This window comes from Ascaphus truei, chromosome 2 (genome assembly GCF_040206685.1).
Source record: "Ascaphus truei isolate aAscTru1 chromosome 2, aAscTru1.hap1, whole genome shotgun sequence".
Lineage (NCBI taxonomy): Eukaryota > Metazoa > Chordata > Amphibia > Anura > Ascaphidae > Ascaphus > Ascaphus truei.
Window position 1 is genome coordinate 38,018,208 of NC_134484.1, and position 23,349 is coordinate 38,041,556.

The window sequence follows — 23,349 nt, forward strand, 5'->3', positions numbered from 1 at the left end:
GCATATTCACTGGGCCGCGTTTTTGCTGCGGCTGGAAATACTTTGGAACGCCTTTGGAAGTTGGCGTTTTTGCCTTCTGGGGCATGCTGCGGGGTTCAGACACCTTGTGGGGCTGTTTGCAGTCAATTTCGAGGGGGGGGCGTCTTTTCTGATCTTTTTATTCATGAGGGTTCTCAGAGCTCCCTGACTAACCCACCATCTTGGATGACGTCACCGGAAGTCTTCAGGCTGTCTCACATTTTAATCTGGTCTGTAACTGTTTCATACGCCCATAATACTGTATATATTTTCTTTAACTGTGCATGCAATGTCTTGTATATAATGTATACCCTGTTTATTTATGTAACTGTATTTGTAACCATGTATTATTTGTCTTAACTCTGTGCCCAGGACATACTTGAAAACGAGAGGTAACTCTCAATGTATTACTTCCTGTAAAATATTTTATAAATAATAATAATAGGTTATTCAATTTTGGGTTTTTATTTCGAACTGTTGAAAATGAGGTCATTAACTGAGCCAGCGGTTTTAATTTATATGTTTGGGGAAACGATCTAGCCAGGGTGTGCGGACAGTTGATCTGTTTTTTCATTAAAGAGGAACATACAGTAGCTCAAATATATTTAGTATTCAGGTTTGGTCTGAGGTAGTTGCAATGCAGGTTTGGCAAGGAGCTAGGGATGTCAGGGCAATTTGAAAAAAGTAGGAGAAAGCTAAACAAAGGGGTGTCTGATTTTGTCAGGAGTTTGGGGGGAATCCCTTTGAGGTACAGGAACCTGTAGGGTGGGCAGTCAGGTTTATACAGGGAGGATGACGTTCATGTTTCAGACATAGTTTTGGGCATCTTTAATATTGATCTTTAGGATGGCTTAGAGTGAGCTCTGCGTCTGGTAGTGGTCGAGGCAAATTTATGGGATAAAATTGCAGGCTTGTGGTGGAGGTAACTGCAACTATATTATGCCATTAGGACTATACACTCAGGCATTGTTTTCTAAGTTCTAATGTTTACCTTTGTTTGTTGCACTTGTATTGTATTGCATACATGTTTAGCACTAGATAGCTAAAATATGCATACAATCAGATGGAAATCAAATATTATTAGAATATTAGATTACTTGAACTGGAGGGCCCCCCGGAATCATTCCAGAGTCCTCGATCTTTGGAGGTCCCAGCGGTTTCTCAGATATCTGTAGTTTTAACTAACAGGCAAGAATACTTGTCTGGTGTAGACAAAATGGCCACTGTGGTCAGCCTCGCTAACATTATTGGCAAACCACTTGAAAAAAAAAAATCCCAAAATTGGGGATTGTTGCTTTAAAACATGCTTTCATAAAGCAAACTTCCCCTGAAATTCTCTTACCTTACACCTAATAGAAAGTCATTACGCAGTATTTTATGCAACTTATGTAAATGTGTGAGCCAACTTCAGGCAGATTTGTGGATGTTTGTGGCTTTTCAGAAACGAGAAAGCACTGATACATTTGGTGAAATACAGTACTGTATTTCTCAAATCGGTGAGTGAAAAAAAAAAAACAATTGTGAAAATGTTTGTAAAGTGAATTGACGTAATTGAATAAGCGTACTCACCTGTTAATATTTAAATCTCACAGGCATATATTGGGAATACTGTGGTGCATGTAAGTGCAAGGAAGGAACATTTTCAACTGTATGCGCGCTGGTGAAGTCTCAAACCCCCCTGCGAAACCTTCCTTCAAAGAATCCAAAGTATAAATATTAAAAGGTGCGGGGGGGGGGGGAAAGCACTCCCTCTTAATTATAAGAAAGGGGGAACTCCAGTCTTAATCAAAAAAGTATTTAAATTTTAGTGTACACACACAGAAAAAGTGACAATTGCAATAGATTAAATAGACCCGCTGCATGCAAAAATAGAGACAACTTACGTAGCTGACACACTCGCCTGCAGACTCTCTTCAGGCAAGTGTGTCAGCTATGTAAGTTTTCCCTGTGTTTGTATATATCATGCAGTGGCGGATTTCCCATTAGCCCCGGGCCTAGGGTGGCAAAATTTGGGGGTGGAAAAAATGTCTGCCCCTGTATACATTTGCCGCGCTCCCTGGTCAATCGGGCCCAATGGGAACACACTTAGCTGTGGTGGCCGCCTCCTTGCTGCCGTCCTCCTTTTGAATTACAGCGTCAAATTCCGTCATGGCGTTGCGTTACCATGGCAGTCCGAAGCCATGCGATGTCACGTTGTTGACGTCTGCGGTGTCATTTGACGCTGCGATTCACAAGAGGAGGGTGGTAGCATGGAGGCGGCCGCCACATCTAAGTGCCTAGGGCCAACTATGACCGCTGACAGCGTGTTTTTTTAATCTATTGCAATTGTCACTTTTTTCAGTGCATGTACACTAAAATACAAATACTTTTTTGATTGAGACTAGAGTCCCCTCTTTCTTAAAATGAAGATTGAGTGCTTCCCCCCCACCCCCCATACCTTTCTAATGTAAAATGAATTGAGAAACATTTATTTTATTTATAAAATGTGTTACCAGGAAATAATGCATTGAGCGTTACCTCTCGTTTTCAAGTATGTCCTGGGCATAGAGTATGATGACAAATACATGTTAAGGTAAGTGAACATAGATTAAAACTGATATTTACAGACATTTCGTGGATGGTTAGCGACAATATATGTGTAGCCATGTTTAAAAATGGTATTCAGTTTTCTCTCATGCTGGTAGTAAGCCTGGTAAGTATACAGGATTGCCAGCATCCATCATGGAGGTTTGCCCTCACACCCTGGTGAGGTGTCATGTGTATTCAAGGGGAGTGGCAACATGCTCTGAGTCCACTGTTAGTGACATCAGAGATGGAGCTTTTCCCTAAGTTATACAGTATAAGACACAGCACTGTCTAAAGTTAGTGGTTCTCTACTGGGTCTTGTTCTTAACTGAGTGTTCGATAGTAAGCAGTTTAAGGCTTGCAGCAGCAAGGCTGGCTGGCAGGCACAAAGAAAGTGCCTGCACTGTGTCAGGGTGATCTCCCTGAGGGGAGAGGTGATCCAACTCCATTGGGAGGGCAGATTCTTCTGAAGGAGAGTGCTGTACAAGATGAGCGGCTAAGCTGTTTGCTGCAAGGGGCAGTCTGCCTGAACCATCAATAAAGATGCCCTTATTCGAAAGAACCCCCATGTGTGAGTGTGAAGTTACTCCACAGAGGAAGGCACCACAGAGGAGTTCCTCATCAGAACCATCTCCTTGCGGACGCAGAAATCCTGATGAGGTGGAGGCGCTGCACTGTATGTAGGTAGGACTCAAGCACACTACCTCAGCTGCCTGTCTGGCTGACATTCCCCACACCAACATCATGCGGGAGACTCAGGAGTCCTGTAGCCAACAGGTGCACCACCAGACACATCCATGTAATGGAGACCGGTTAGACCACAGGGGCCAATCTGAGATTGGGTGGGTCAGGAGGGGTCCAGAAAGACCGTTACATATGTTATGGGCATACAGTATGTAACAGTTACAGATGAGATAAAAATGTGTGACAGCTTTAGTTTAGAAGTGTCAGGGTTCTGCTCGCCACAAACCAGGGTCGGACCGTGAGGCTGAGGTGGGGTTGTAAAAGCACCGACCTGAGACCGCGCAGGCTGATCCGGATTGCGCAGTTCGTAGTCATATGTCGCAGGATCAGGATTGGAGAAGACAGCGTCGTCGTTGTACAAGCCAGGGTCAGAACAGGAGACGTCAGGATAAACATTGTCCATGCAAGAGTTCGGCAATAAGGAGATAGGAGAAACCCGCTTCAGCTTAGGAGCGCGGGGTTGGCCTTTGCGCGAGCGACGACCATGGCCCATGGTGCTGGTCACAGGAGATGGTAGGCAGACCAGAATAGCACACCGTCTTGCTGCACGAATGCACCAGTGCTACAGCGCAAAAGTCCTGAGCGGGCAAGGGAATCCACTGTTTCAGCGCAGGAACCAGGACACGGCCTCTCTATATTAGGGAAAGAGTAGGCCCCAGGAACCAGGAAGCTGTAGATACAGGGAAACCTCCGCTTCAGTGCAGGAATCCAGGAGACTGCAGAACGCAGGGACGAAACCACTACTTAGTGCAGGAATCCAGGAGGCTGAAGGACGCAGGAACGAACCTCTGCTTCAGCACAGGGGAACAAGCGGCTTGAAGGGAGCTGAAGGATGCAGGACGTAACCTGGAATCAGCATTGGAGAACAAACGGCTTGAAGGAAACTGAAGGACGCAGGGCGTGACCTGGTATCAGCAAAGGGGAACAAGCGAGAGCTTGTGGCAAAACAGTTGACATCCAGTAAGGACTATGCTCGGCAAGGAGCATTATGGGCAAGCAATACTTAAAGGCCAGCGGGCCTATCCCCGGCGGAGGTGTGAAGGTCCTGCCCCTAATGAGTGAATGCAAGTATAGTTTGCAATGAAAGGCTGCACAGCTGCAGTAGATACCAGAGGGAGTGTGTATTGCTTTGAGTGAATCCAGGCTGCAGCAAACCTCAGGAAAGCTGTTCCAGAACTGCACCGGTCTGCAAGGTAAGGTAACCAGTAAACCGTGGAGCGGATTCCTTACAGTACCCCCCCCTTCACGCGAGACCTCCGGGCGAACATGAGCACTCATAGAGTTGGAGGCCCGGGAATTATTGCTGAACCATCTAGGATTGGGGCTAGAGTCGTACTCCAGAGACTCATGATTAGTCCTTAGTGTACCCCCACCCCCCGGTGAGAACTGTGGCCAGACAGGACCATCCATGGGCCTTGGGGACATTGAGTTGTTCCTAAAATTCTTTAGGTAGAAAGGGCATCCGTAAACGAGCAGTTCTTTGGTGAGTACAGTTCTAGGATATAAAATTGATGGAGGAAACATCCTTGGTACATGGCTTGCCTCGCAAAATGTCTTGGAAATCCAGGGCTGTGAAGAACCAGAGAGTTCCAGAGCAAAAACGGTAGAAGAACCCCCACTGAAAGCCCAGTCCTTAATAAAGAAACCTGAATCTAGGATCAGCGGCCCTGATAGTTGATCGAATACACCAGGAGAAACTTTGTAACAGAAAAAGTCTTGGCTGACCACTGCATGTTGGAATTTGCGAGGAATTTTTCCTCTAGAAGGCTCCCAAGTAATGGTTAGTAAAGGTATAGGCTGGTTAGAAGCATCTCCCGGTATTGGTATGGAAGGTGACAAGGCAAGCAGTAAACCAGGCATAGGGACCGAAATCTTGGGATACGTACAGAGTATTTCCAACTGAGAGGAAATAACAGGGGCAACCGAAAATTCCGAGGGACAAAACCATGGTTTAGCAGGAGCAGAGAAGCAAACAACAGTAGAGCTCTCCAATACTGGGAAATCTTCATTGGGAGATAATATTGTCAGTGAATCAGGGATAGTCCTTGGGATCTTCAAATCAGTAGCTTGAGAAAAAGGCAGAGCCAGGGTAGTGGTGGGAGGGAAGCTAACATCAGAAGCTGAAGTCTGTACCTCAATGACAGGGCCCTGAGAATCAACAAGCAGCAAGTATGAACTATGAAAACTCTTAATGACATGCACCTTAGGAGTACAAAGAGTCTTCTCTAAAACTGCAATGGCCCTAACCACAGGGGTACCTAACCTGACAAAAACATGAATTGGTGTGTTTTCTAGTGCAAAATCTCTGATCACAGGACTCCTAACCGATAGTGAGGGTATCTGGGTTTGATTAGAGAAAAAATCAGATGTATTGATAAGTGACATAGAAACACTTACTGAGATTCTAAATTTGCTGGACATGTGAGAAAAAATACCCTTTAAGACAGGAGCTTTAATTTCTTCCCAGAGTAACCCCATGTTTGCTGGGGCATATTTAGACACAGTACTGAAGGACTGGGTTTCAGCAAAGGCAGGACAGCTAAACAGCTCAGAGTTAAACCCCAGGACTTGTAATATATGCATGGTGACCTCAGACAGTACTAAGGGAGTGACCACAGATATGCTGATCCCTGGAGAATTAGCCTGGAGAGAGAAATCAGGGGGACCCCCAGACAGGATACTCCTTGTAGGAAGAGCTTCAGAATCAGAAGGAGAATCATTACCTCTCAGAGTCTCAAAACTAGAAAGACACAATTCAGCGAAAAGGGCAAGAGTGTGCAAGCTTTTTACTAATCTATAAGGAAAAGCGTCACTTTTGGGAGAAAACCGTGCGTCAGCAAACATTCCTGGGAACATAATATGAACCCCAGGAGAGACATACAGACTACTGTATGCCTTTAACCCTAAGCTTAAAGAGGAGGAGAACTCAGACAGTACATGGGGGTTAATCATAACTGCACTGGTCTCTGAAGTAGGTATTTGGTAAGGAATGTCTGGGAAACCAGAACTTACTGCAGACTCCATAATGTGGGAACTATGCGCTGAAGCAGGGATCACCGCTATGTGGGCGACAGGCTGGTTCAGTGAAATACCCGGGAGAAGGAACTCTGCGACTAAGCTTAGGGAAAAACCTGACTCCTGAATACATTTAACAGGAACCAGAACTTTAGCCGAAGTCTCCGGAGACGAAACTGCGGAAACTTGAGCTGAAGCAGGGGATTTATAGCAAAGAATATCTAGAGACTCCGTACGGTTATGGGAATCCTTCAATGCAACCTCTGCTGTCTGACTTGTGGACTCATTCTCTGAGGCTACAACGAAGGCATTAACTTGGAGGCAGCAAGAATTTACAGGGGTTAATGCAGACAATGCCTGAGAGTAATACATAGGTAACCTTCTCTCTGTATTAGAAGAGCGCAGGAATCTCTCGTCTGAAGCTAGGGGCGTGACCGTGGCTGACAGAGAACAGGGATTTACCAAAGGAAACTCAGAGAGCTGCCCCACAGAGGTTAATACAGAAATAACCCTGGGAACAGAACTTAGGGATTCTTTCTCTGACGGGGAAAGCGCGCAGGACTGTCTAGCAGAGTTTAAAGCTGGAAAACCCTCAAGACCTAGAGAGAGGGATTCAAAGCTAGAAATAGGAGAACTAAGGGACTTATTCTCTGATACAAGAACCTTAGTGTTAGTTAGTGACACATATGTGTTCTCCAAGGGGACCTCACAGGACTGATCGGCAGGGGTTAATGTAGACATATCATTAGTGTCAGGGAACCCGGGCATACAATCAGAGCTTGGGACTGTGGCAGTTGCTACGTTGGGAGATATTGGTAATAGTTCTGTTTGGTCATCTCCCGGAGAGAGAGATACGTCCCCCGGTTTAGCAACAGGACTGGTAGCCGAGGGATACCGCCAAACGACGGCGTGAGCGGCTAAGAGACGATCCTGTTTTAACAAGCAATCATCCAATGCACGGGAAAGTAAATGCAGCGTCTCGTGAGCGAGAGCCACCATGACGGAAGGTTCCGGGAATACTATAGGAATGTCCAAAGATAAAACCAGGGCATTGAGTGTACTACAGGCGTTGACCAGTTCCACAGGACTCAGCTCCTCCCCAGTTAAAGGGGAATCAGGGGAGCAAGCAATGTTAGCAATGGCCAAAACACTGGCCAGATACTGTTTTAAGTCTCTGAGGCAGTAAGCCTTATAAACCAGATTATTACGGCATTTCTTTTGCAAGGGAGTCAAGCCCTCCAACATAAACGGATCTTCCATCGGAGGTATTATATCGCACAAATAATTATTCTCAAACTGGGACTGGTCTACAGGCTGGGACAGGTTTTTAGGAAAAAACTTACCAACCCACACCTCAGCGGGGTCCGAGTTTGTAGGGCCGAGCATACTGTCAGGGTTCTGCTCGCCACAAACCAGGGTCGGACCGCGAGGCTGAGGTGGGGTTGTAAAAGCACCGACCTGAGACCGCGCAGGCCGATCCGGATTGCGCAGTTCGTAGTCATATGTCGCAGGATCAGGATTGGAGAAGACAGCGTCGTCGTTGTACAAGCCAGGGTCAGAACAGGAGACGTCAGGATAAACATTGTCCATGCAAGAGTTCGGCAATAAGGAGATAGGAGAAACCCGCTTCAGCTTAGGAGCGCGGGGTTGGCCTTTGCGCGAGCGACGACCATGGCCCATGGTGCTGGTCACAGGAGATGGTAGGCAGACCAGAATAGCACACCGTCTTGCTGCACGGATGCACCAGTGCTACAGCGCAAAAGTCCTGAGCGGGCAAGGGAATCCACTGTTTCAGCGCAGGAACCAGGACACGGCCTCTCTATATTAGGGAAAGAGTAGGCCCCAGGAACCAGGAAGCTGTAGATACAGGGAAACCTCCGCTTCAGTGCAGGAATCCAGGAGACTGCAGAACGCAGGGACGAAACCACTACTTAGTGCAGGAATCCAGGAGGCTGAAGGACGCAGGAACGAACCTCTGCTTCAGCACAGGGGAACAAGCGGCTTGAAGGGAGCTGAAGGATGCAGGACGTAACCTGGAATCAGCATTGGAGAACAAACGGCTTGAAGGAAACTGAAGGACGCAGGGCGTGACCTGGTATCAGCAAAGGGGAACAAGCGAGAGCTTATGGCAAAACAGTTGACATCCAGTAAGGACTATGCTCGGCAAGGAGCATTATGGGCAAGCAATACTTAAAGGCCAGCGGGCCAATCCCCGGCGGAGGTGTGAAGGTCCTGCCCCTAATGAGTGAATGCAAGTATAGTTTGCAATGAAAGGCTGCACAGCTGCAGTAGATACCAGAGGGAGTGTGTATTGCTTTGAGTGAATCCAGGCTGCAGCAAACCTCAGGAAAGCTGTTCCAGAACTGCACCGGTCTGCAAGGTAAGGTAACCAGTAAACCGTGGAGCGGATTCCTTACAAGAAGGAATTTAGACTGGTGGCGGCTTTGAGAGTCTGAGATAGATTTTTCCAGGTTTGGGTTGCAGGGTAAGAGAAGGAGGAGCGATCGGATTCTTTGCTGAACCTTGGGACCATGAACAGTCTTTTGGAGTCAGATCTAAGGTGATAAGTGCTTCATGTGGCAGGGGCGAGGAGCTTGTTCAGATTGTTTAATTATATCAGTTCAATATGTTATATATTATGCAGACTTATTCATAGAAATTGTTCATGCCCAATACATTTTGAACAGACAGACTTGTTCAACATGGATCAATACAGTGATTGGGTAAACAAAGAACTGTTTCACCTCATTCAATGAACCAAGGAAATATACTGCAAATCCACACTTCTCTCTTCACTTCATCACGGCAGGCTGAAGAAAGACTGAGCTAGAATGGCTTGGGGCTTCCCTGCAGCTGCTCCAAGTACAGTGTCAGACTGTCTAGCAGACAGTCCAAAAATAATATACAGTACTGATTAATTTGAGTCTGTTTTGCAGGCTTTCTTCTTCTTTCTTCTTTTCTGATTCTTGGTATCCAAGTTACAGCAGGTGAAGCAGTGCATTTTGCAATAAGACCTGCTGTCAAACCCAGATATTAATATTGCTGTCAAACCCAGATAATAAAATTATTTGTAACGGGCACCTATTATTTTTCAACTATATTATAAATTGATTTAAGGATGAATTGTAGATGTAAGACATCTGACACTGGAAATCTCAGTATATTATATTTTGACAAAAAAAAACATTATTTAAAATATTCCTCAACTGCAGCTATTCCCTGAAGAGAGTACTTTATAAATTCATATTAAAAACAGACATCATGCATTTAATGGTAAATTTACATTTTGTTGTGGAGCAAAGATGCCATATCCATAAGTATATCTGTGTGTCTTGCACAGGTCCCTAAATCGGCTTCATTCACCCCATTGTCATGTCACACTGGGATTAAGCTGTGGATTGTGGGTAGTGACATGCAAACAAACACCCAGTGGACATGTCACATTTGTCTTTCTCTCCATTCTTTGTAGTGACAAATTTCTGATCTCTCCATTTGAAACATGGTTGCTGGCAGGACCGCCAAGAGGGTGGGGGGGGGCAAAAGATACTGGCATCCCGGGCCCCGTGAGTCAAGGGGGCCGGGGCGGCCGGGCCCCCTGCATGGCCGGGCGCCAGTTAAACTAAACTAAAAAAAAAAAAGTGCCGGGCCTCCCTATAGGCAGCGCCAGAAGTCATCAGCTGGCCTAAGCTTCTGGAGCGCCGGCGTGAGAGGGAGGCCCCGCGCGCCGGCATGAGAGGGAGGCTCGGCGCATGCGGGAGCAGCCTCGTGAGACAGGTGCCTGCCGCTCCCCCCCACCCCCCCCCCCCCCCCGCTTGCAGCATCGGCTCCCCTGCAGGATCGCCCCCACCACCGGGACACGCCCTGCGCATCGCCTCCCCCTGCAGGTTACAGCATCGACCACCCTAACTCCAGGACCAGGCCACCCCCTGCGCATCACCCCCTGCAGGCTGCAGCATCGCCCCCCCCCAACTGCAGGACCGGGTTCCCTTGCTTCATGCAGCCGGCTCCTCCCTCCCCCCCCAACCCTACCGGCATCCACCTTCCCCCTCCCACCCCTACCGGCATCTACTGGACCCGACCTGATCATCCTCAAGGTAAGTCTTTTTTTTAATATGTATTGGGAGGCTTGTGGGAATTTTTATATGTATTGGGGGCTTGGGGAGATTTTTTTTTTATTTACTTGATGTGTGTGTGTGTATATATATATATATATATATATATATATATATATATATATATATATATATATAAAATAAGTTTTGTTGCTTATCCCATTAAGCAGTAACAGACCATACGATACCGGTTGCAACACGACATCAAGGGACAGCACGCAGGTAAGTAAATCATAAATTTTCTATATTTGATAGAAGACACAAAAAACGACATTTCGGTCCCTTTCTGGGGGATCTTTCTCATATATATATGTATTGGGTAGCTGGGTTTATTGCATGCATTTGGGGGCGGGAGGTTGTATATATTTGAGGGGGTAGGGATTTTTTTGATGTATTTGGGGGTGGGAAGTTTTTTGGTATATATCTTGTGGGGGGTAGGGAATGAGTGAGCGTGGGGTAATTGGCAGAGGGAGAGGAGAGAGGGGTGAGTGAGGAAAAGAGGGAGTAAGGCTGCGCCCCCGCTAGCGCTGAGCAGGTGGCGCTTATCGCGGTTACTTGCATATGGATATATGTAAGTCCTCGCTCACGCAGTGCTCGTGCGCAGGCTCACCCGCTCACCCGCGCTCCCTCCTTATGTAAACAAAAAATACTAACTTTCTAGCGCGCTCAACTACCCGCAATGTCCCCCGCGCGCGCCTGCGTAAATGCCAGGACACCCAGCGCTCATGCTTGGAGCGCTTTTCAAGCATGAGCGCGCTCAGCGCCAGCGGGGCCGCAGCCTTAGTGAGAAGCAGAGGAGAGAAATACATGCGAGGCGGGAGAGTGAGATGGGGTGAGACGGAAGGGAGAGAAATACATGGGAAGGGGGAAGAAAGAGAGGGGGCTCGTGAAATGGGGGGGAGGGGCGGCTGGCAACACCGCCGACACGGGGGGGGCTGCTTAAAATGTTTGTCCCGGGCCGCACAATTTCTGTTGGCGGCCCTGGTCGCTGGGCAAATCTCGGAAGGTGATTGATGATTTTTCAAATTATTTCATTGCTAAATTAAACCAAATTAAATTTATTAGAAAATTAATAAATAGACATATTGCTTTCTCTTTCTCTTCTTAGTATGCTGCAGTAAGTTCAGAATCACTCAGCAGCATCCACTGGATCATTTTCTCCAGCAGAACTTGACTGTAATGTATTATATATATCTGATCTACATTACACCAGTCAGTCTTCACATTTCTTGCCAAGTATTGATTTAGGAAACCAACAAATAAGTTAGCAATCTGGGTGAATTATAGCAGAATGTTTCCCAAAAACACCGCTGTGGTGGTAATTGACTTTGATCTCATAATAGCAGCTGTCTCCATGATTTAGTAAGTACTCCGACTATGAGACCAGTTGCAATAAGGCTGACTTTTGCTTTTGGAGTCTGAATCAATTGCATGTAAGATACTACCTTATAAACTGGTGCAAGAAGTTAAAGTTGAAATTGTGATCTGCCAATACAGTATATATATTTTAACTGGAATTCTAACTTTTTTTTTCTTCCTTGTTAGTGGAATTCTACTTCTACATCTAAGCATGTACTGTACTGTTCAGTATAAATCTATTAAAAAGTGCATGCACAGTAGATGCATAGCTCAAAAATTAAGAAACTACTTAAAATAACACTTAAACAGTGTAAAAAGATTTAATGCCATGTCAAAGGCCCAAATCCACAGTGCTCCATTAACTTAGGGCTCATAATATATTGTTATCAAAAACAGTAACGAATGTTATGTTCCCTGAGGGTAATGCGAATTCACATGCAAAAATAACTTTTGTTATATCATTAGCATTGGCTTAATGCAATACTAGATTAGCGCTGCATCACGTTAATTTCAAATAACATGATCATGTTCCCTGGGTTAGGGGGTTAATAAAGGCTCAAGAAAAAGGAGTTGGAGCGCAGAGAAGAAGAGATTCCAAGGTTTAAGCAAGTCAATTTATTGTTTAAAACACTGCATATATTTACTTACTATTGGGTATAACCGCATGCACGATGAGGCTCCCACAAAATGTCTGCATTCAGCGTATGCCAGTGAATCCCCTGCCCAGACCGTTATCCACTGCTACAGATTCTCACAGGGTGCCTGACCCGGAACCGGAAGTCTAACCACTCGAAGGTGGTGGGCGGGCTCTCGTCAGCTTAGACAAAGCTATTGCAACAGCTGGCGAGAATGGAGGGGAAATAGCAATAGCCACTGCTGATAATACACTTCTACCCTGAAGTGTAACTCAATTAGTAATGAGCATAACCCTCAACGCGTTTCATCCAATACAGCGCTTAGTCAGGAGGTATTAGGGCATAGCAGGAGGTGGCCTTATATAGGTCATCACCCCCTGATTGCCCAACACACTAAACATGTGTATAAAACGCTTCAATTACTTCCTAATGGTGAATGTGACTAATAGTTTACAAACCATATACATTACACACAAAACATACATTTAATACACTTTTAGAATAATAATAAAAAAATCTCTTAAAATAATTAAATATATATATATATATATATATATATATATATATGTTAAAAACTAATCTTATATCTCATATTTCATTCCTATTACACATACAGTTTAAAACATTGCTACCCAATTGTAACTCACAATGTTAAAAATAGTATTAATAGTGTTATGAATATTACCCAAAATATATAACTAATTAAAAATCTATATCTAACCTCTCAAGATAATTATCTTCATTAAGCAACTTAAAGACGCAAAAAACCTATTTCATATGGTATAGATACACATGTTCACAAAACACATTTTATCACTATATTATAATTTTCATACTGTAACCTTAAAAACTACTTATTAAAAACCATATTTTTGTTATTATTAAATTTTAATGTCCACTCCCATATTTATTGCATAGACTTCACTTAAATGATTGGAGTAAAAAGATTCTTTCTATCTATTATTTTAGGAAAGGATTGAGTTCTATCATCTCATTAAGGACACCGGGTATTTTACTTTTCAAAGTATAGATCCAATATTGTTCTCTTTGGAGTAATTTTAATGCCCTATTGCCTTTCCAAATATCCCTTTGTATAATTTCCAAACCTCTAAAACGTAAACCTTTTGTTTCTCCATTGTGTTGTTCTAAAAAATGCATTGCCAGATTGTGCACTTTTTTCCCCAATTCAACATTTCGTTTTGCATTTTTTATACCATTAATGTGTTCCCCAATTCGTACTTTTAGTGGGCGAATTGTCTTCCCAATATAGCATTTCTTACAGGGGCAATCAATTATATAAACTAAATAACTTGTTTGGCATGTAATAAATTGGTTTATGTTGTGATTCAATCCTGTCTGATAGTCATTAAAAACTTTCTCTGGAGACATGTACTTGCACATCACACATTTTCCACATTTATAATTGCCCATTGGTTTACTTAATAAACTATCTTTCCTAACAACTTGGCTCTTAGATTCCTTTAAAAGACTTGGTGCTAAAATACTTTTTAAATTTTGGGCCTTTCTCAAAGCTATTTTTGGTTTATCAGCTAATTTATTATGTAAAACTGGGTCCATCAATAAAATATTCCAATGCTTATTAATCAGTTTCCTTATCTTTGATTCTTGTTTAATAAAATCGGCAATAAAAATTGGTGTGGAATTATCTTGGACTGGTAATATTTTCTTTTTAGGTACTAGTAAAGTGGGTCTTGGTCTATTTTGACTTTTAAGCAAGGATTTTTGTATAATTTCTTTATTATATCCCTTATCTATGCACCTCTGTTTTAAAATATTAGTTTGGTCATCACAGTCCTAGGTATGTTTGTACTGTCAAGGTGATGTTGGGGGCATATTGGGTTTTTGTGGGTATTATTGTCACAGCTGGGGGCAAGGTTGCTTCATTTGGTGGGTGTAACGGTTATGCTCACCACAAACCTGGACCCGACCACAGGGCTTAGGTGGGGATAGATATACACCGACCTTAGACAACGAAGCCGGATCTGGGATGCAAATTTCGTGGTCAGACATAGCCGGGTCAGGACTGGAGAATGCAGGATAATCCGTGGACAAGCCGGGGTCAGGATTAGAGAAGGCTGGTAAATGATATCCATGCTGGGGTCCGGCAACAGGACACTTGAGCGAAGGTGCTTCAACGTAGAAAGGAACAGGGGATCCAGTGCTTCAGCACAAAACAGCACTCCCTAGCCGGGTACAACTGTGAGTAGTGGAGGCCACTGGAAGCAGGAGATTGCAGCAGGTAACAGGAACAACGATGCAGGCCTCTGGAAGGAGAATATGCAGCAGGTATCAGGAACACCGATGCAGACCTCTGCAGGAGGGAAATGCAGGAGTAACCACGGCGGTCTGCCAGTAACTAGGAGCAATGGCAAGAAGGCCAAGGCAGGCCAAACAGAGGTGTTGTGGCAAGCACAGTTACTAGAAAGTCTATGTTCAGCAACTTCCTGGTGGGCGGGGCAGGAGTTAAATAGAACAGGCAGCCAATGAGGCATAGCTGCATAAGAGGCAGCAAGATGCAGGCTGCAGTCTAATTGCAGAAGCCAGTGATGCTGATTAAAGAAACAAGGGGGGTAGTTGTCTAGAAGCTGCAAGGCTCTGTAAGAAAAAGGTTTCAGCAAAACCAACGAGCGGATTCCTTACAGTACCCCCCTCTTCAGGATCGAACTCCGAGTGATCCATAATAGACTTGGGGAACTTAGAATTGTTTCTGAACTGTCTTAGGCGGGAAGTTGGCCCGTAATTCAACATTTCATTGGCGCGTACCATCTTTACACATGAGAACGGTGGTACTGCAATTCTTGACATGCAGAAAGAATCACAAAAATATTTGGATGTCCAGAGCTGTGGAAAAACAGGAGAGTGCAGAACAGGGACGTCAGAAGGGCACAAGCCAGGTGCCTGGTCCCCAGTAATAGTCCCAGAGTACAAGACAAGACACACCGATTGTTGGTCGGATGTAGCAGAGAGACATTCTGGAAGAGCAATAGTTTTGCTCAAATAAGCAGGTAAGAGTTTGTGAGAATCTTTTGCTCCAAAAGAAATCCGGTCACTGAGTAGCGAGCGTAGAGGGCGGGAGGGTTCACTAAAAGATACTGATGCAGTTCCTTTGTTAATGACCAGGCCGTTATCCCTAGCAAGTTGAGTGTGCCGGTAGAAGTGTTTAAGTAGTTGTCTCCCAGGTTTTGGCAATCAATAGGAGGCCAGCTTCCCTCTGCATATAGGGTTTGGAGAGGATCAGGTCCGAAGTCTGGGCATCAGCAGAGGAGGCAGTAGGCACCAGGTAACAAGCAGAGAAAAGCATGCCCGAACCCACAGTGGGGGCACAAGAAGCAGGGATGGGCACCCCGGGCAAGGCAAGAAAGTTCAATGGGGGTATTTCAATCTTTGACAATGCCAACAAGGAGTCCAGAGTGAACACATCAGGCACCACACAGGAACTCGCGGATATAGAATCTGCTTGAAAAGTAAGAGAGCTTGGGTCAGTACAGATTTTATCTGCTACAGCGGGAAGTTGGGTGAACGGTAAGCCTGACTTAGGAACGGAAGTCTTGGAGTTAGAACTGGGCACTTCAGGCATGGAGGAAGAATCAGGACAACACAAACTTGAATTAGGAGTGGAAGTCCCAGACTCAATGACTTCACGTGATACTGTAGAGGAAACAGTGCAGAATAACTCAGTTTTGAATACAGGGTCATTTGAATCAGTAGATACATTCGGTACTAAAGAAACCTCCCTAGGAGGTAACCCTGAGTTTGCAGCAGTAGTTATGAAGTCAGTAGCGGATACCACAAATACTGTGAGAGAAACAGTGAAGTATAAATCCGTTTTGAACACAGGTCCTTTGAATCAGTAGATACATTCGGTACTGTAGAAACCTCCCTGGGAGGTAACCCTGAGTTTGCAGTAGCAGTCATGCTGTCGGTAGCGGATACCTCAAATACTGTGAAAGAGTCAGAGAGAGACAGTATTGTCTGAGGAGTGGGAATCCTGGATTCAGAGGTTGCATGAGGTACTGTGGGGGGGATAGGGAGCAAAGAACTATTCTTTGCTGTGGGAAATTTAGAATCATCCATGGGTATAACAGGACCTGCAGAACAGTCAGTGAAGGACATGTTTGTTCCAGAAATGGATGTCTGAGAAGCAACAGTGGTCACAACAGGCACAGGACAAGAATCAGAGAAAGAAACACTGGTCTCTGGAGTGGTTATTTGCGAAACGGCAAGGGCTAGACTGGGTACTTCAATAGAATCAGAGAAAATTGTGCTTGTCTCTGAAGTAGAAGCTAGAGGATCAGCAAAAGGGGGACCAATAATAGTAGTAGTCTGTTGCAGGGTACATGCAACCACACACGCGGGTTCTCTTGATAAGGCTTATTTATTGAGCCTTAAAAACATACAGCACACAAAAACAAAATAGCTTCTCTTCAGCATAAAAAAAACAAAATAGCTTCTCTTCAGCAGACAAAAAAAAATAGCTTCTCTTCAGCATAGAAAACAAGGCAGCTTCTCTTCAGCATGCAGGACATAGACAGTTCATCACACATGTACTTTGAAAACAGACCTTATAGCAGTAATCTCTTCAGTATTTCAGTCCTGTCTCCTGACCAGCTAGCCTGCATGTGTGTACAGCCTGGGGGTTTTAAAACACCTTGATTATGCAGCTGGGGTCAGACTAATTAAGCAGCCCTTTTCAACTGAAACTTAACCTCGTCACTGCTGCACTGCAAGCCTAGACATAGGTTTGCCAGGTATATGGCTGGTGACGTTCATTCACCCTGTCACATTCCTCCCCTGTTAGTATGTGGCTGGGTCCAAACACGGCTGAAGCCCGACCATCCACCCTTTCTCTAGAAAAGAAGTCAGCATTTGCACTTTCTTTTCCAGGCCTGTGCTGAATCTCAAATGAGAAGAGTTGGAGGGCCATATACCACCTGGTCAATCTAGCATTGGAGTCCTTCATACTATTTAACCACTTCAATGGAGCATGGTCCATCACCAGAGTAAAATGGACTCCTAACAGGTAATGCCTCAAAGCCTCGATTGCCCACTTCACTGCGAGGCACTCCTTCTCAATCACTGAGTAGTTTTTTTCCCTCAGAAACAATTTCCTACTCAGAAAAAGGATCGGATGTTCCACTCCCTCAAACTGTTGTGACAACACTACCCCTAGCCCTATCTCTGATGCATCGGTTTGCACTACAAAAGGCCTGTTGAAGGCTGGGCTTCTAAGGACGGGGCCCTCTGATAGACACCTTTTTATGTCCTCAAATGCTCTCTTTGACCATACCACTTGTGTAGGGGCTCACTTTTTTGTGAGGTCTGTTAATGGGGCTGCAACTTCCGAGTAGTTGGGGATGAACTGCCGATAGTACCCTGCTAAACCCAACAGAGAGCGTACCTGCGTTTTTGTTTGGGGGGTCGGAACTTCTTTCAGGGCAACTACCTTGTCGGCTAGTGGCCTTACTTTTCCACCTCCCAATGCATACCTTAAGTATTTGGTTTCTGCCTTACCTACGGCATATTTCTTAGGGTTGGCTGTGAGCCCTGCCTTTTTTAGAGATTTGAGGACTGCTTTCAGCCTATTTAGATGGGCCCGTCAGTGTTTGCTATAAATGACAATGTCATCTAGGTAGGCTGCGGCATAAGCCCTATGGGGTCTCAGCACTTTATCCATGAGTTTCTGAAATGTGGCTGGGGCTCCATGCAGTCCAAATGGCATTGTCACAAACTGGTATAAACCCATGGGAGTGGCAAAGGCTGTTTTGCACTTGGACTTTTCCTCTAATGGTATTTGCCAGTATCCTTTTGTTAAGTCCAGCGTGGATATATATTCTGCGTTACCAAGGGCGTCAATTAGGTCGTCCACCCTTGGCATCAGATATGCGCCAAACTTGGATACCGCATTGACCTTTCGGTGGTCCACACAAAATCTTACCTTCCCATCGGGTTTAGGGACCATAACTAAGTGGACTACACCCCTCACTGCATGATTCCTCAATCACTCCTAAGTGTAAAATTTCTTGCACCTCCTTCTCTACCAGGGCCCTACGACTTTCAGGCAACCTATAAGAACGTACTTTTACCCAGGTGCTGTCTCGATCACATGTGAAATTAAATTAGTTTGCCCTGGCAAATCAGAAAAAAACATCATGGAATTGTGTAATTATTTCTAACAAGTCCCCTTTTTGTTCAGAGGACAACTGTCTACCCATTGGGATTTTATCGTCACCCACGATGTTCTCCCGTGGGGGCTGAGGACCCAAGTCCGTTTCCTCCTCCACCAGGTGGATGAATAGAGACCGCTGCATCTTCCAGGGTTTCAGCAAATTCACATAGTAAATTTGTTTACCCTTCCTGGACCCTGGTTGAGCGATCTCGTAATCCACATCACCCGTGCGGCGGAGTACTTCGAATGGGCCCTGCCATTTGGCTAGGAGTCTGCTCTCACAACTGGGTAACAACAACATCACCTGATCTCCTGGGTGAAACACTCTCATACGAGCATTTTGATTGTAATGTCTCTCCTGACTGTCCTGGGCTGATCTAAGATTCTCCCTAGCAAAATGCTCGACCACATCTAGGCGCTTCCTAAGGTCCAATACATATTGCAGGGTATTCTTAGAAGGGGACCGCTGTTCCTCCCAGGACTCCTTTAAGAGGTCTAGGATACCCTGGGGATGGCGGCCATACAGCAGTTCAAATGGAGAGAATCCCGTGGAGGCCTGGGGAACTTCCCGCACTGCAAACAGCAGAAAAGGGAGAAGTTCATCTCAGGCTCTTTTCCCTGAATCTAGAAATTTTCTCAGCATCCCTTTTAGAGTTCGGTTAAATCTTTCCACCAATCCGTCAGTCTGTGGATGGTAGACCGTTGTCCGAATTGACTTGACCTCTAGTAATTTTAAGACATCCTGCATCAGATTAGCCAAAAAATTAGTACCCTGGTCTGTCAACATAACCTGGGGAAGTCCAACCCGTGAGAACAGCTCCAACAACTTGTTGGCTACTTGCTTCGCCGTTGCTGTTCTCAGGGGGAATGCCTCAGATATCTTGTTGCACAGTCAACTATTACAAGAATAAACCTGTGTCCTTTCGCAGAAGGTTCTAAAGGTCCTACCAAGTTTACCACAATCCTCTCAAAGGGAACTGACACCAAGGGTAGAGGAACCAAAGGGGCTGGTTTTTGTCCCTTCGGACTAGTTAGCTGGCACTCCGGACATGCCGCACATAACTTAGCAATATCACTACGCATCCCTGGCCAATAGAATCGGGACGAAATACGTTCCAATATTTTATCCCTGCCAAGGTGACCACCCCAAGGGACAGTATGGGCTAGAGTGAACACAGATTTAACAAACGCCTTGGGAACCAATATCTGTCTGGTGACCTCCCCTGTTTGTGTCTGCCTATTCACCCTATAAAGGATATCATTAGATAATTCAAAATGGGGGAATACTATCTCCCCCTGTGCATTCAAAGTCTGCTCATCAATTTTTACCACTTTATCATACTGTCTAGCAAGGACTGGGTCTTCCCTTTGTCTCTGGCGAAACTCAGGGAGGTAAAGGTCTGGTAAATCTCCAGGGCCCATATCCCCCTCCCTCTGGCCATCCCCAGCCATTATTTGTGACTTCTGGCTACTAGAATGGTCACCTTGAGACCCAGATTTCTAAAACCAGTCCTGTTTCTCAGAGCGTCTTTGCTTCCGAGTCTTTTGAACCCGGTGTCTACTGGGAAAAAGGTCTGCCAAGAAGGGGAACAGTTTACCAGTGTTCTCCTGAGCCATAGAATAAGGCTCCTCGGGAGAGACTGGAGCCATTAGGTCCGAAAAGAAAGGCCAGTCCCGGACGAGCACAACGGGGGCAGGGAGCCAAGGAGTGACTCCTACTTCGAGGTAGGCCTCCTGACCTTTTACCTGTAGCCGGATTTTGGCCGTCAGATACCATTTTACATCGCCGTGTATACATTCTATACTCCACGGGGAGTCAAAAGAACACACATTAGGCGGTAACAGTTCCTGGAAGACCAGAGTTTTCCCAGAGCCCGAATGTACAAGGGCCTGGACAGTTTTACCCCCAACCTGGGCTGGAAGTAGCCAGGGCTTGTAATTTTCTCCAGTGAAGGCCGATGCGACGGTCCTGCTGAAGGAACAATCCATCTGTGGACAGTCCACATGCCGGTGGCCTTGTTCTCCGCAGGCAGACCATGGAGAGGGTTCCCTCGCAGGAGGGTGCTGCGGGTAGCGCTCCGCTGGACCGGATACTGGAGACCAGGCATTTGGTGGGTCCTGTGGGCGACGTCCTCGGAAGTTCCTCTCATTTGGCGACAAGCCGACATCAGGAAGGGGATGAGGGTCTCGGCGGTGCTCGGCGTTTTGACTTCTTCCTTGTTGGAGGACTACTCTTTTCGTAGCACTTGCCTGTTGCGTATGGAGGGGTCGTGATTTCCCCGTTGTTCCAATCTCCCTCTTTGGTTGTCCGCAAGTGCTGGTGCAGTTAGATCCGTCAGGTCCAGGGCACTCGCCTGATCCTCGGCCCCAAGGAAGTTCTCAACGAGTTTGACCGCCGAAGCTAGGGTTTCAGCAGCATGGCATTTTACCCACGAGTGTGCGGAAGGGGGTATTATCTGTAGGAATTGTTCCAAAACCACTTGCTCAAGAATTGCCTCCTTAGTGCGCTCCTCGGGTTGTATCCAGCGAGTACACAAGTTCAATAACCGCTGAGGGAGGACCCGGGGTCTCATTTTAGTGGTGTACTTCAGGTTCCGGAACTGCTGCCGGTAGGTCTGTGGGGTCAGACCTAAGCGATCCAGTATGGCGGCTTTTACTTGTTAGTTGTCCATTGCCTGATCTGCAGGGAGGCCGTGATATGAGGCCTGGGCTTCTCCTATGAGTAGCGGTGCCAAAGCAGTTGCCCAGCGATCTGCAGACCAACCCTGAGCTTCGGCAACCCTTTCAAACGTCAGTAGAAAAGCCTCTGGATCCTCCTTCGGAGCCATTTTCCTCAGGAGCACCGGGGGTTTGTTCACAAGTTCTGGACTGGCAGACCCCTGGAATTGGGTCAGCAGCCTGGCCATCCGCTCCTCCTGTGCTGCCTGCTGCTGAGTTAGGAGCTGGGTTTGCTGCTGCAATAGTCTTTCATCTCTCTTTGCCTGTAGTTGGGCCTGTTCCTGCATTAACAGTCCCTGCTGTCTGGTCTGCTCGCACAGAAACTCATAAAAAAAATCTTCCATTTTTCTCATTTTTGTGTGTGTGTGTGTGGCCCTTCAACTGCAAGGGCCTCTCAAAATCCCGGCACTTCTGACACCATATGTTGCAGGGTACATGCAACCACACACGCGGGTTCTCTTGATAAGGCTTATTTATTGAGCCTTAAAAACATACAGCACACAAAAACAAAATAGCTTCTCTTCAGCAGACAAAAACAAAATAGCTTCTCTTCAGCATAGAAAACAAGGCAGCTTCTCTTCAGCATGCAGGACACAGACAGTTCATCACACATGTACTTTGAAAACAGACCTTATAGCAGTAATCTCTTCAGTATTTCAGTCCTGTCTCCTGACCAGCTAGCCAGCATGTGTGTACAGCCTGGGGTTTTTAAAACACCTTGATTATGCAGCTGGGGTCAGACTAATTAAGCAGCCCTTCTCAACTGAAACTTAACCTCGTTACTGCTGCACTGCAAGCCTAGACATAGGTTTGCCAGGTATATGGCTGGTGACGTTCATTCACACTGTCACAGAGTCTCTAAGGAAAAAGGCTTGGAGTCAAAGGCAGCAATCTCAAATGACTGAGGAGCAGCAGTGACTACACTTGGTAATGTAAAGGGTTTAGAGAAAGGTGCACAGGTCTCTGCAAAGGGCGTGTGAGAGTTTCTGCTAGGTACTGCAACAAGATTAAGAAACTTTGACAAAGAACATTGACTCTGAAACTGGAGCTTTAGATGCAGTGGCAGGAAAATCAGACATATCAGAGAGAGTACTCTTTAAAGCAGGAGTTTTAATACTAGTGATACTGTAGTCATATCACATACTACAGTGGAGTCAGAGAAAGGGAAGCCTGTCTTTACATCAAGAGTTTTAGCAGTAGCACAGGTTAACACAGGAAGTGCTAGAGAATCCCTAGATGCAGTGACAGGGAGCTCAGGTTTTGCAAGGGAATCAGAGACAGATAAGCTGATCTCTGGTGTGGTAGATTGAGACGCGACAACAGGGGAACCACTAGCTGTGGGGGGATCTAAAGAAAAAGATTTATAGACGAAGGCCGGAATTTCAAATGACTGAAAAACAGAAGTGGTCACCCTAGGAGTAGCAGAGGGTTTAGCGAAAGGGATTTTAGCGTACTGGCTCATGGCTAGGGCGAGAGCTCTTTCAACCTGGGCCTGCATTTTGGAAAAGGTCTCAGAGGTCCTAGAAGCAGGGGCCTTAGGGTCAGTCACGGGGAGCTCAGACATGGCAGGAGAATCAGAGAGAGTAGATTGTGCCCTGAAATTTAGGGTTTTGGAACTAGCAAGGGTCAATGCAGGCACATCGTGAGAGTCAGAAAAAGGGGGTTCAGTCAGGGGATTTTCAGTGCTGAAAGACTGTGACAGGGCAGCGTAGCTGGCCCGAGGGTGATCAATCTGTCCCACGCTCTGGCGTTAGAGTGTAAACCATCTTCCAGACTGGGTTGTTTTTTCCACAGGGTCAGGTTTTCAGGCCGGGACAGGTTTTCAGACAGGGACCGGTTTTCAGACTGAAGCCAGTTTTCAGAAAGGGGCAGTCTTTCAGACAGGGCCAAGTTTCCAGGCTGGCACAGGTTTTCAGACTTGGACAGGTTTTCAGACTGGGACAGGTTTTCAGAGAGGGACTGGCTTAACCCCAGCTCAGCGGGGTCTAGGTTTGTT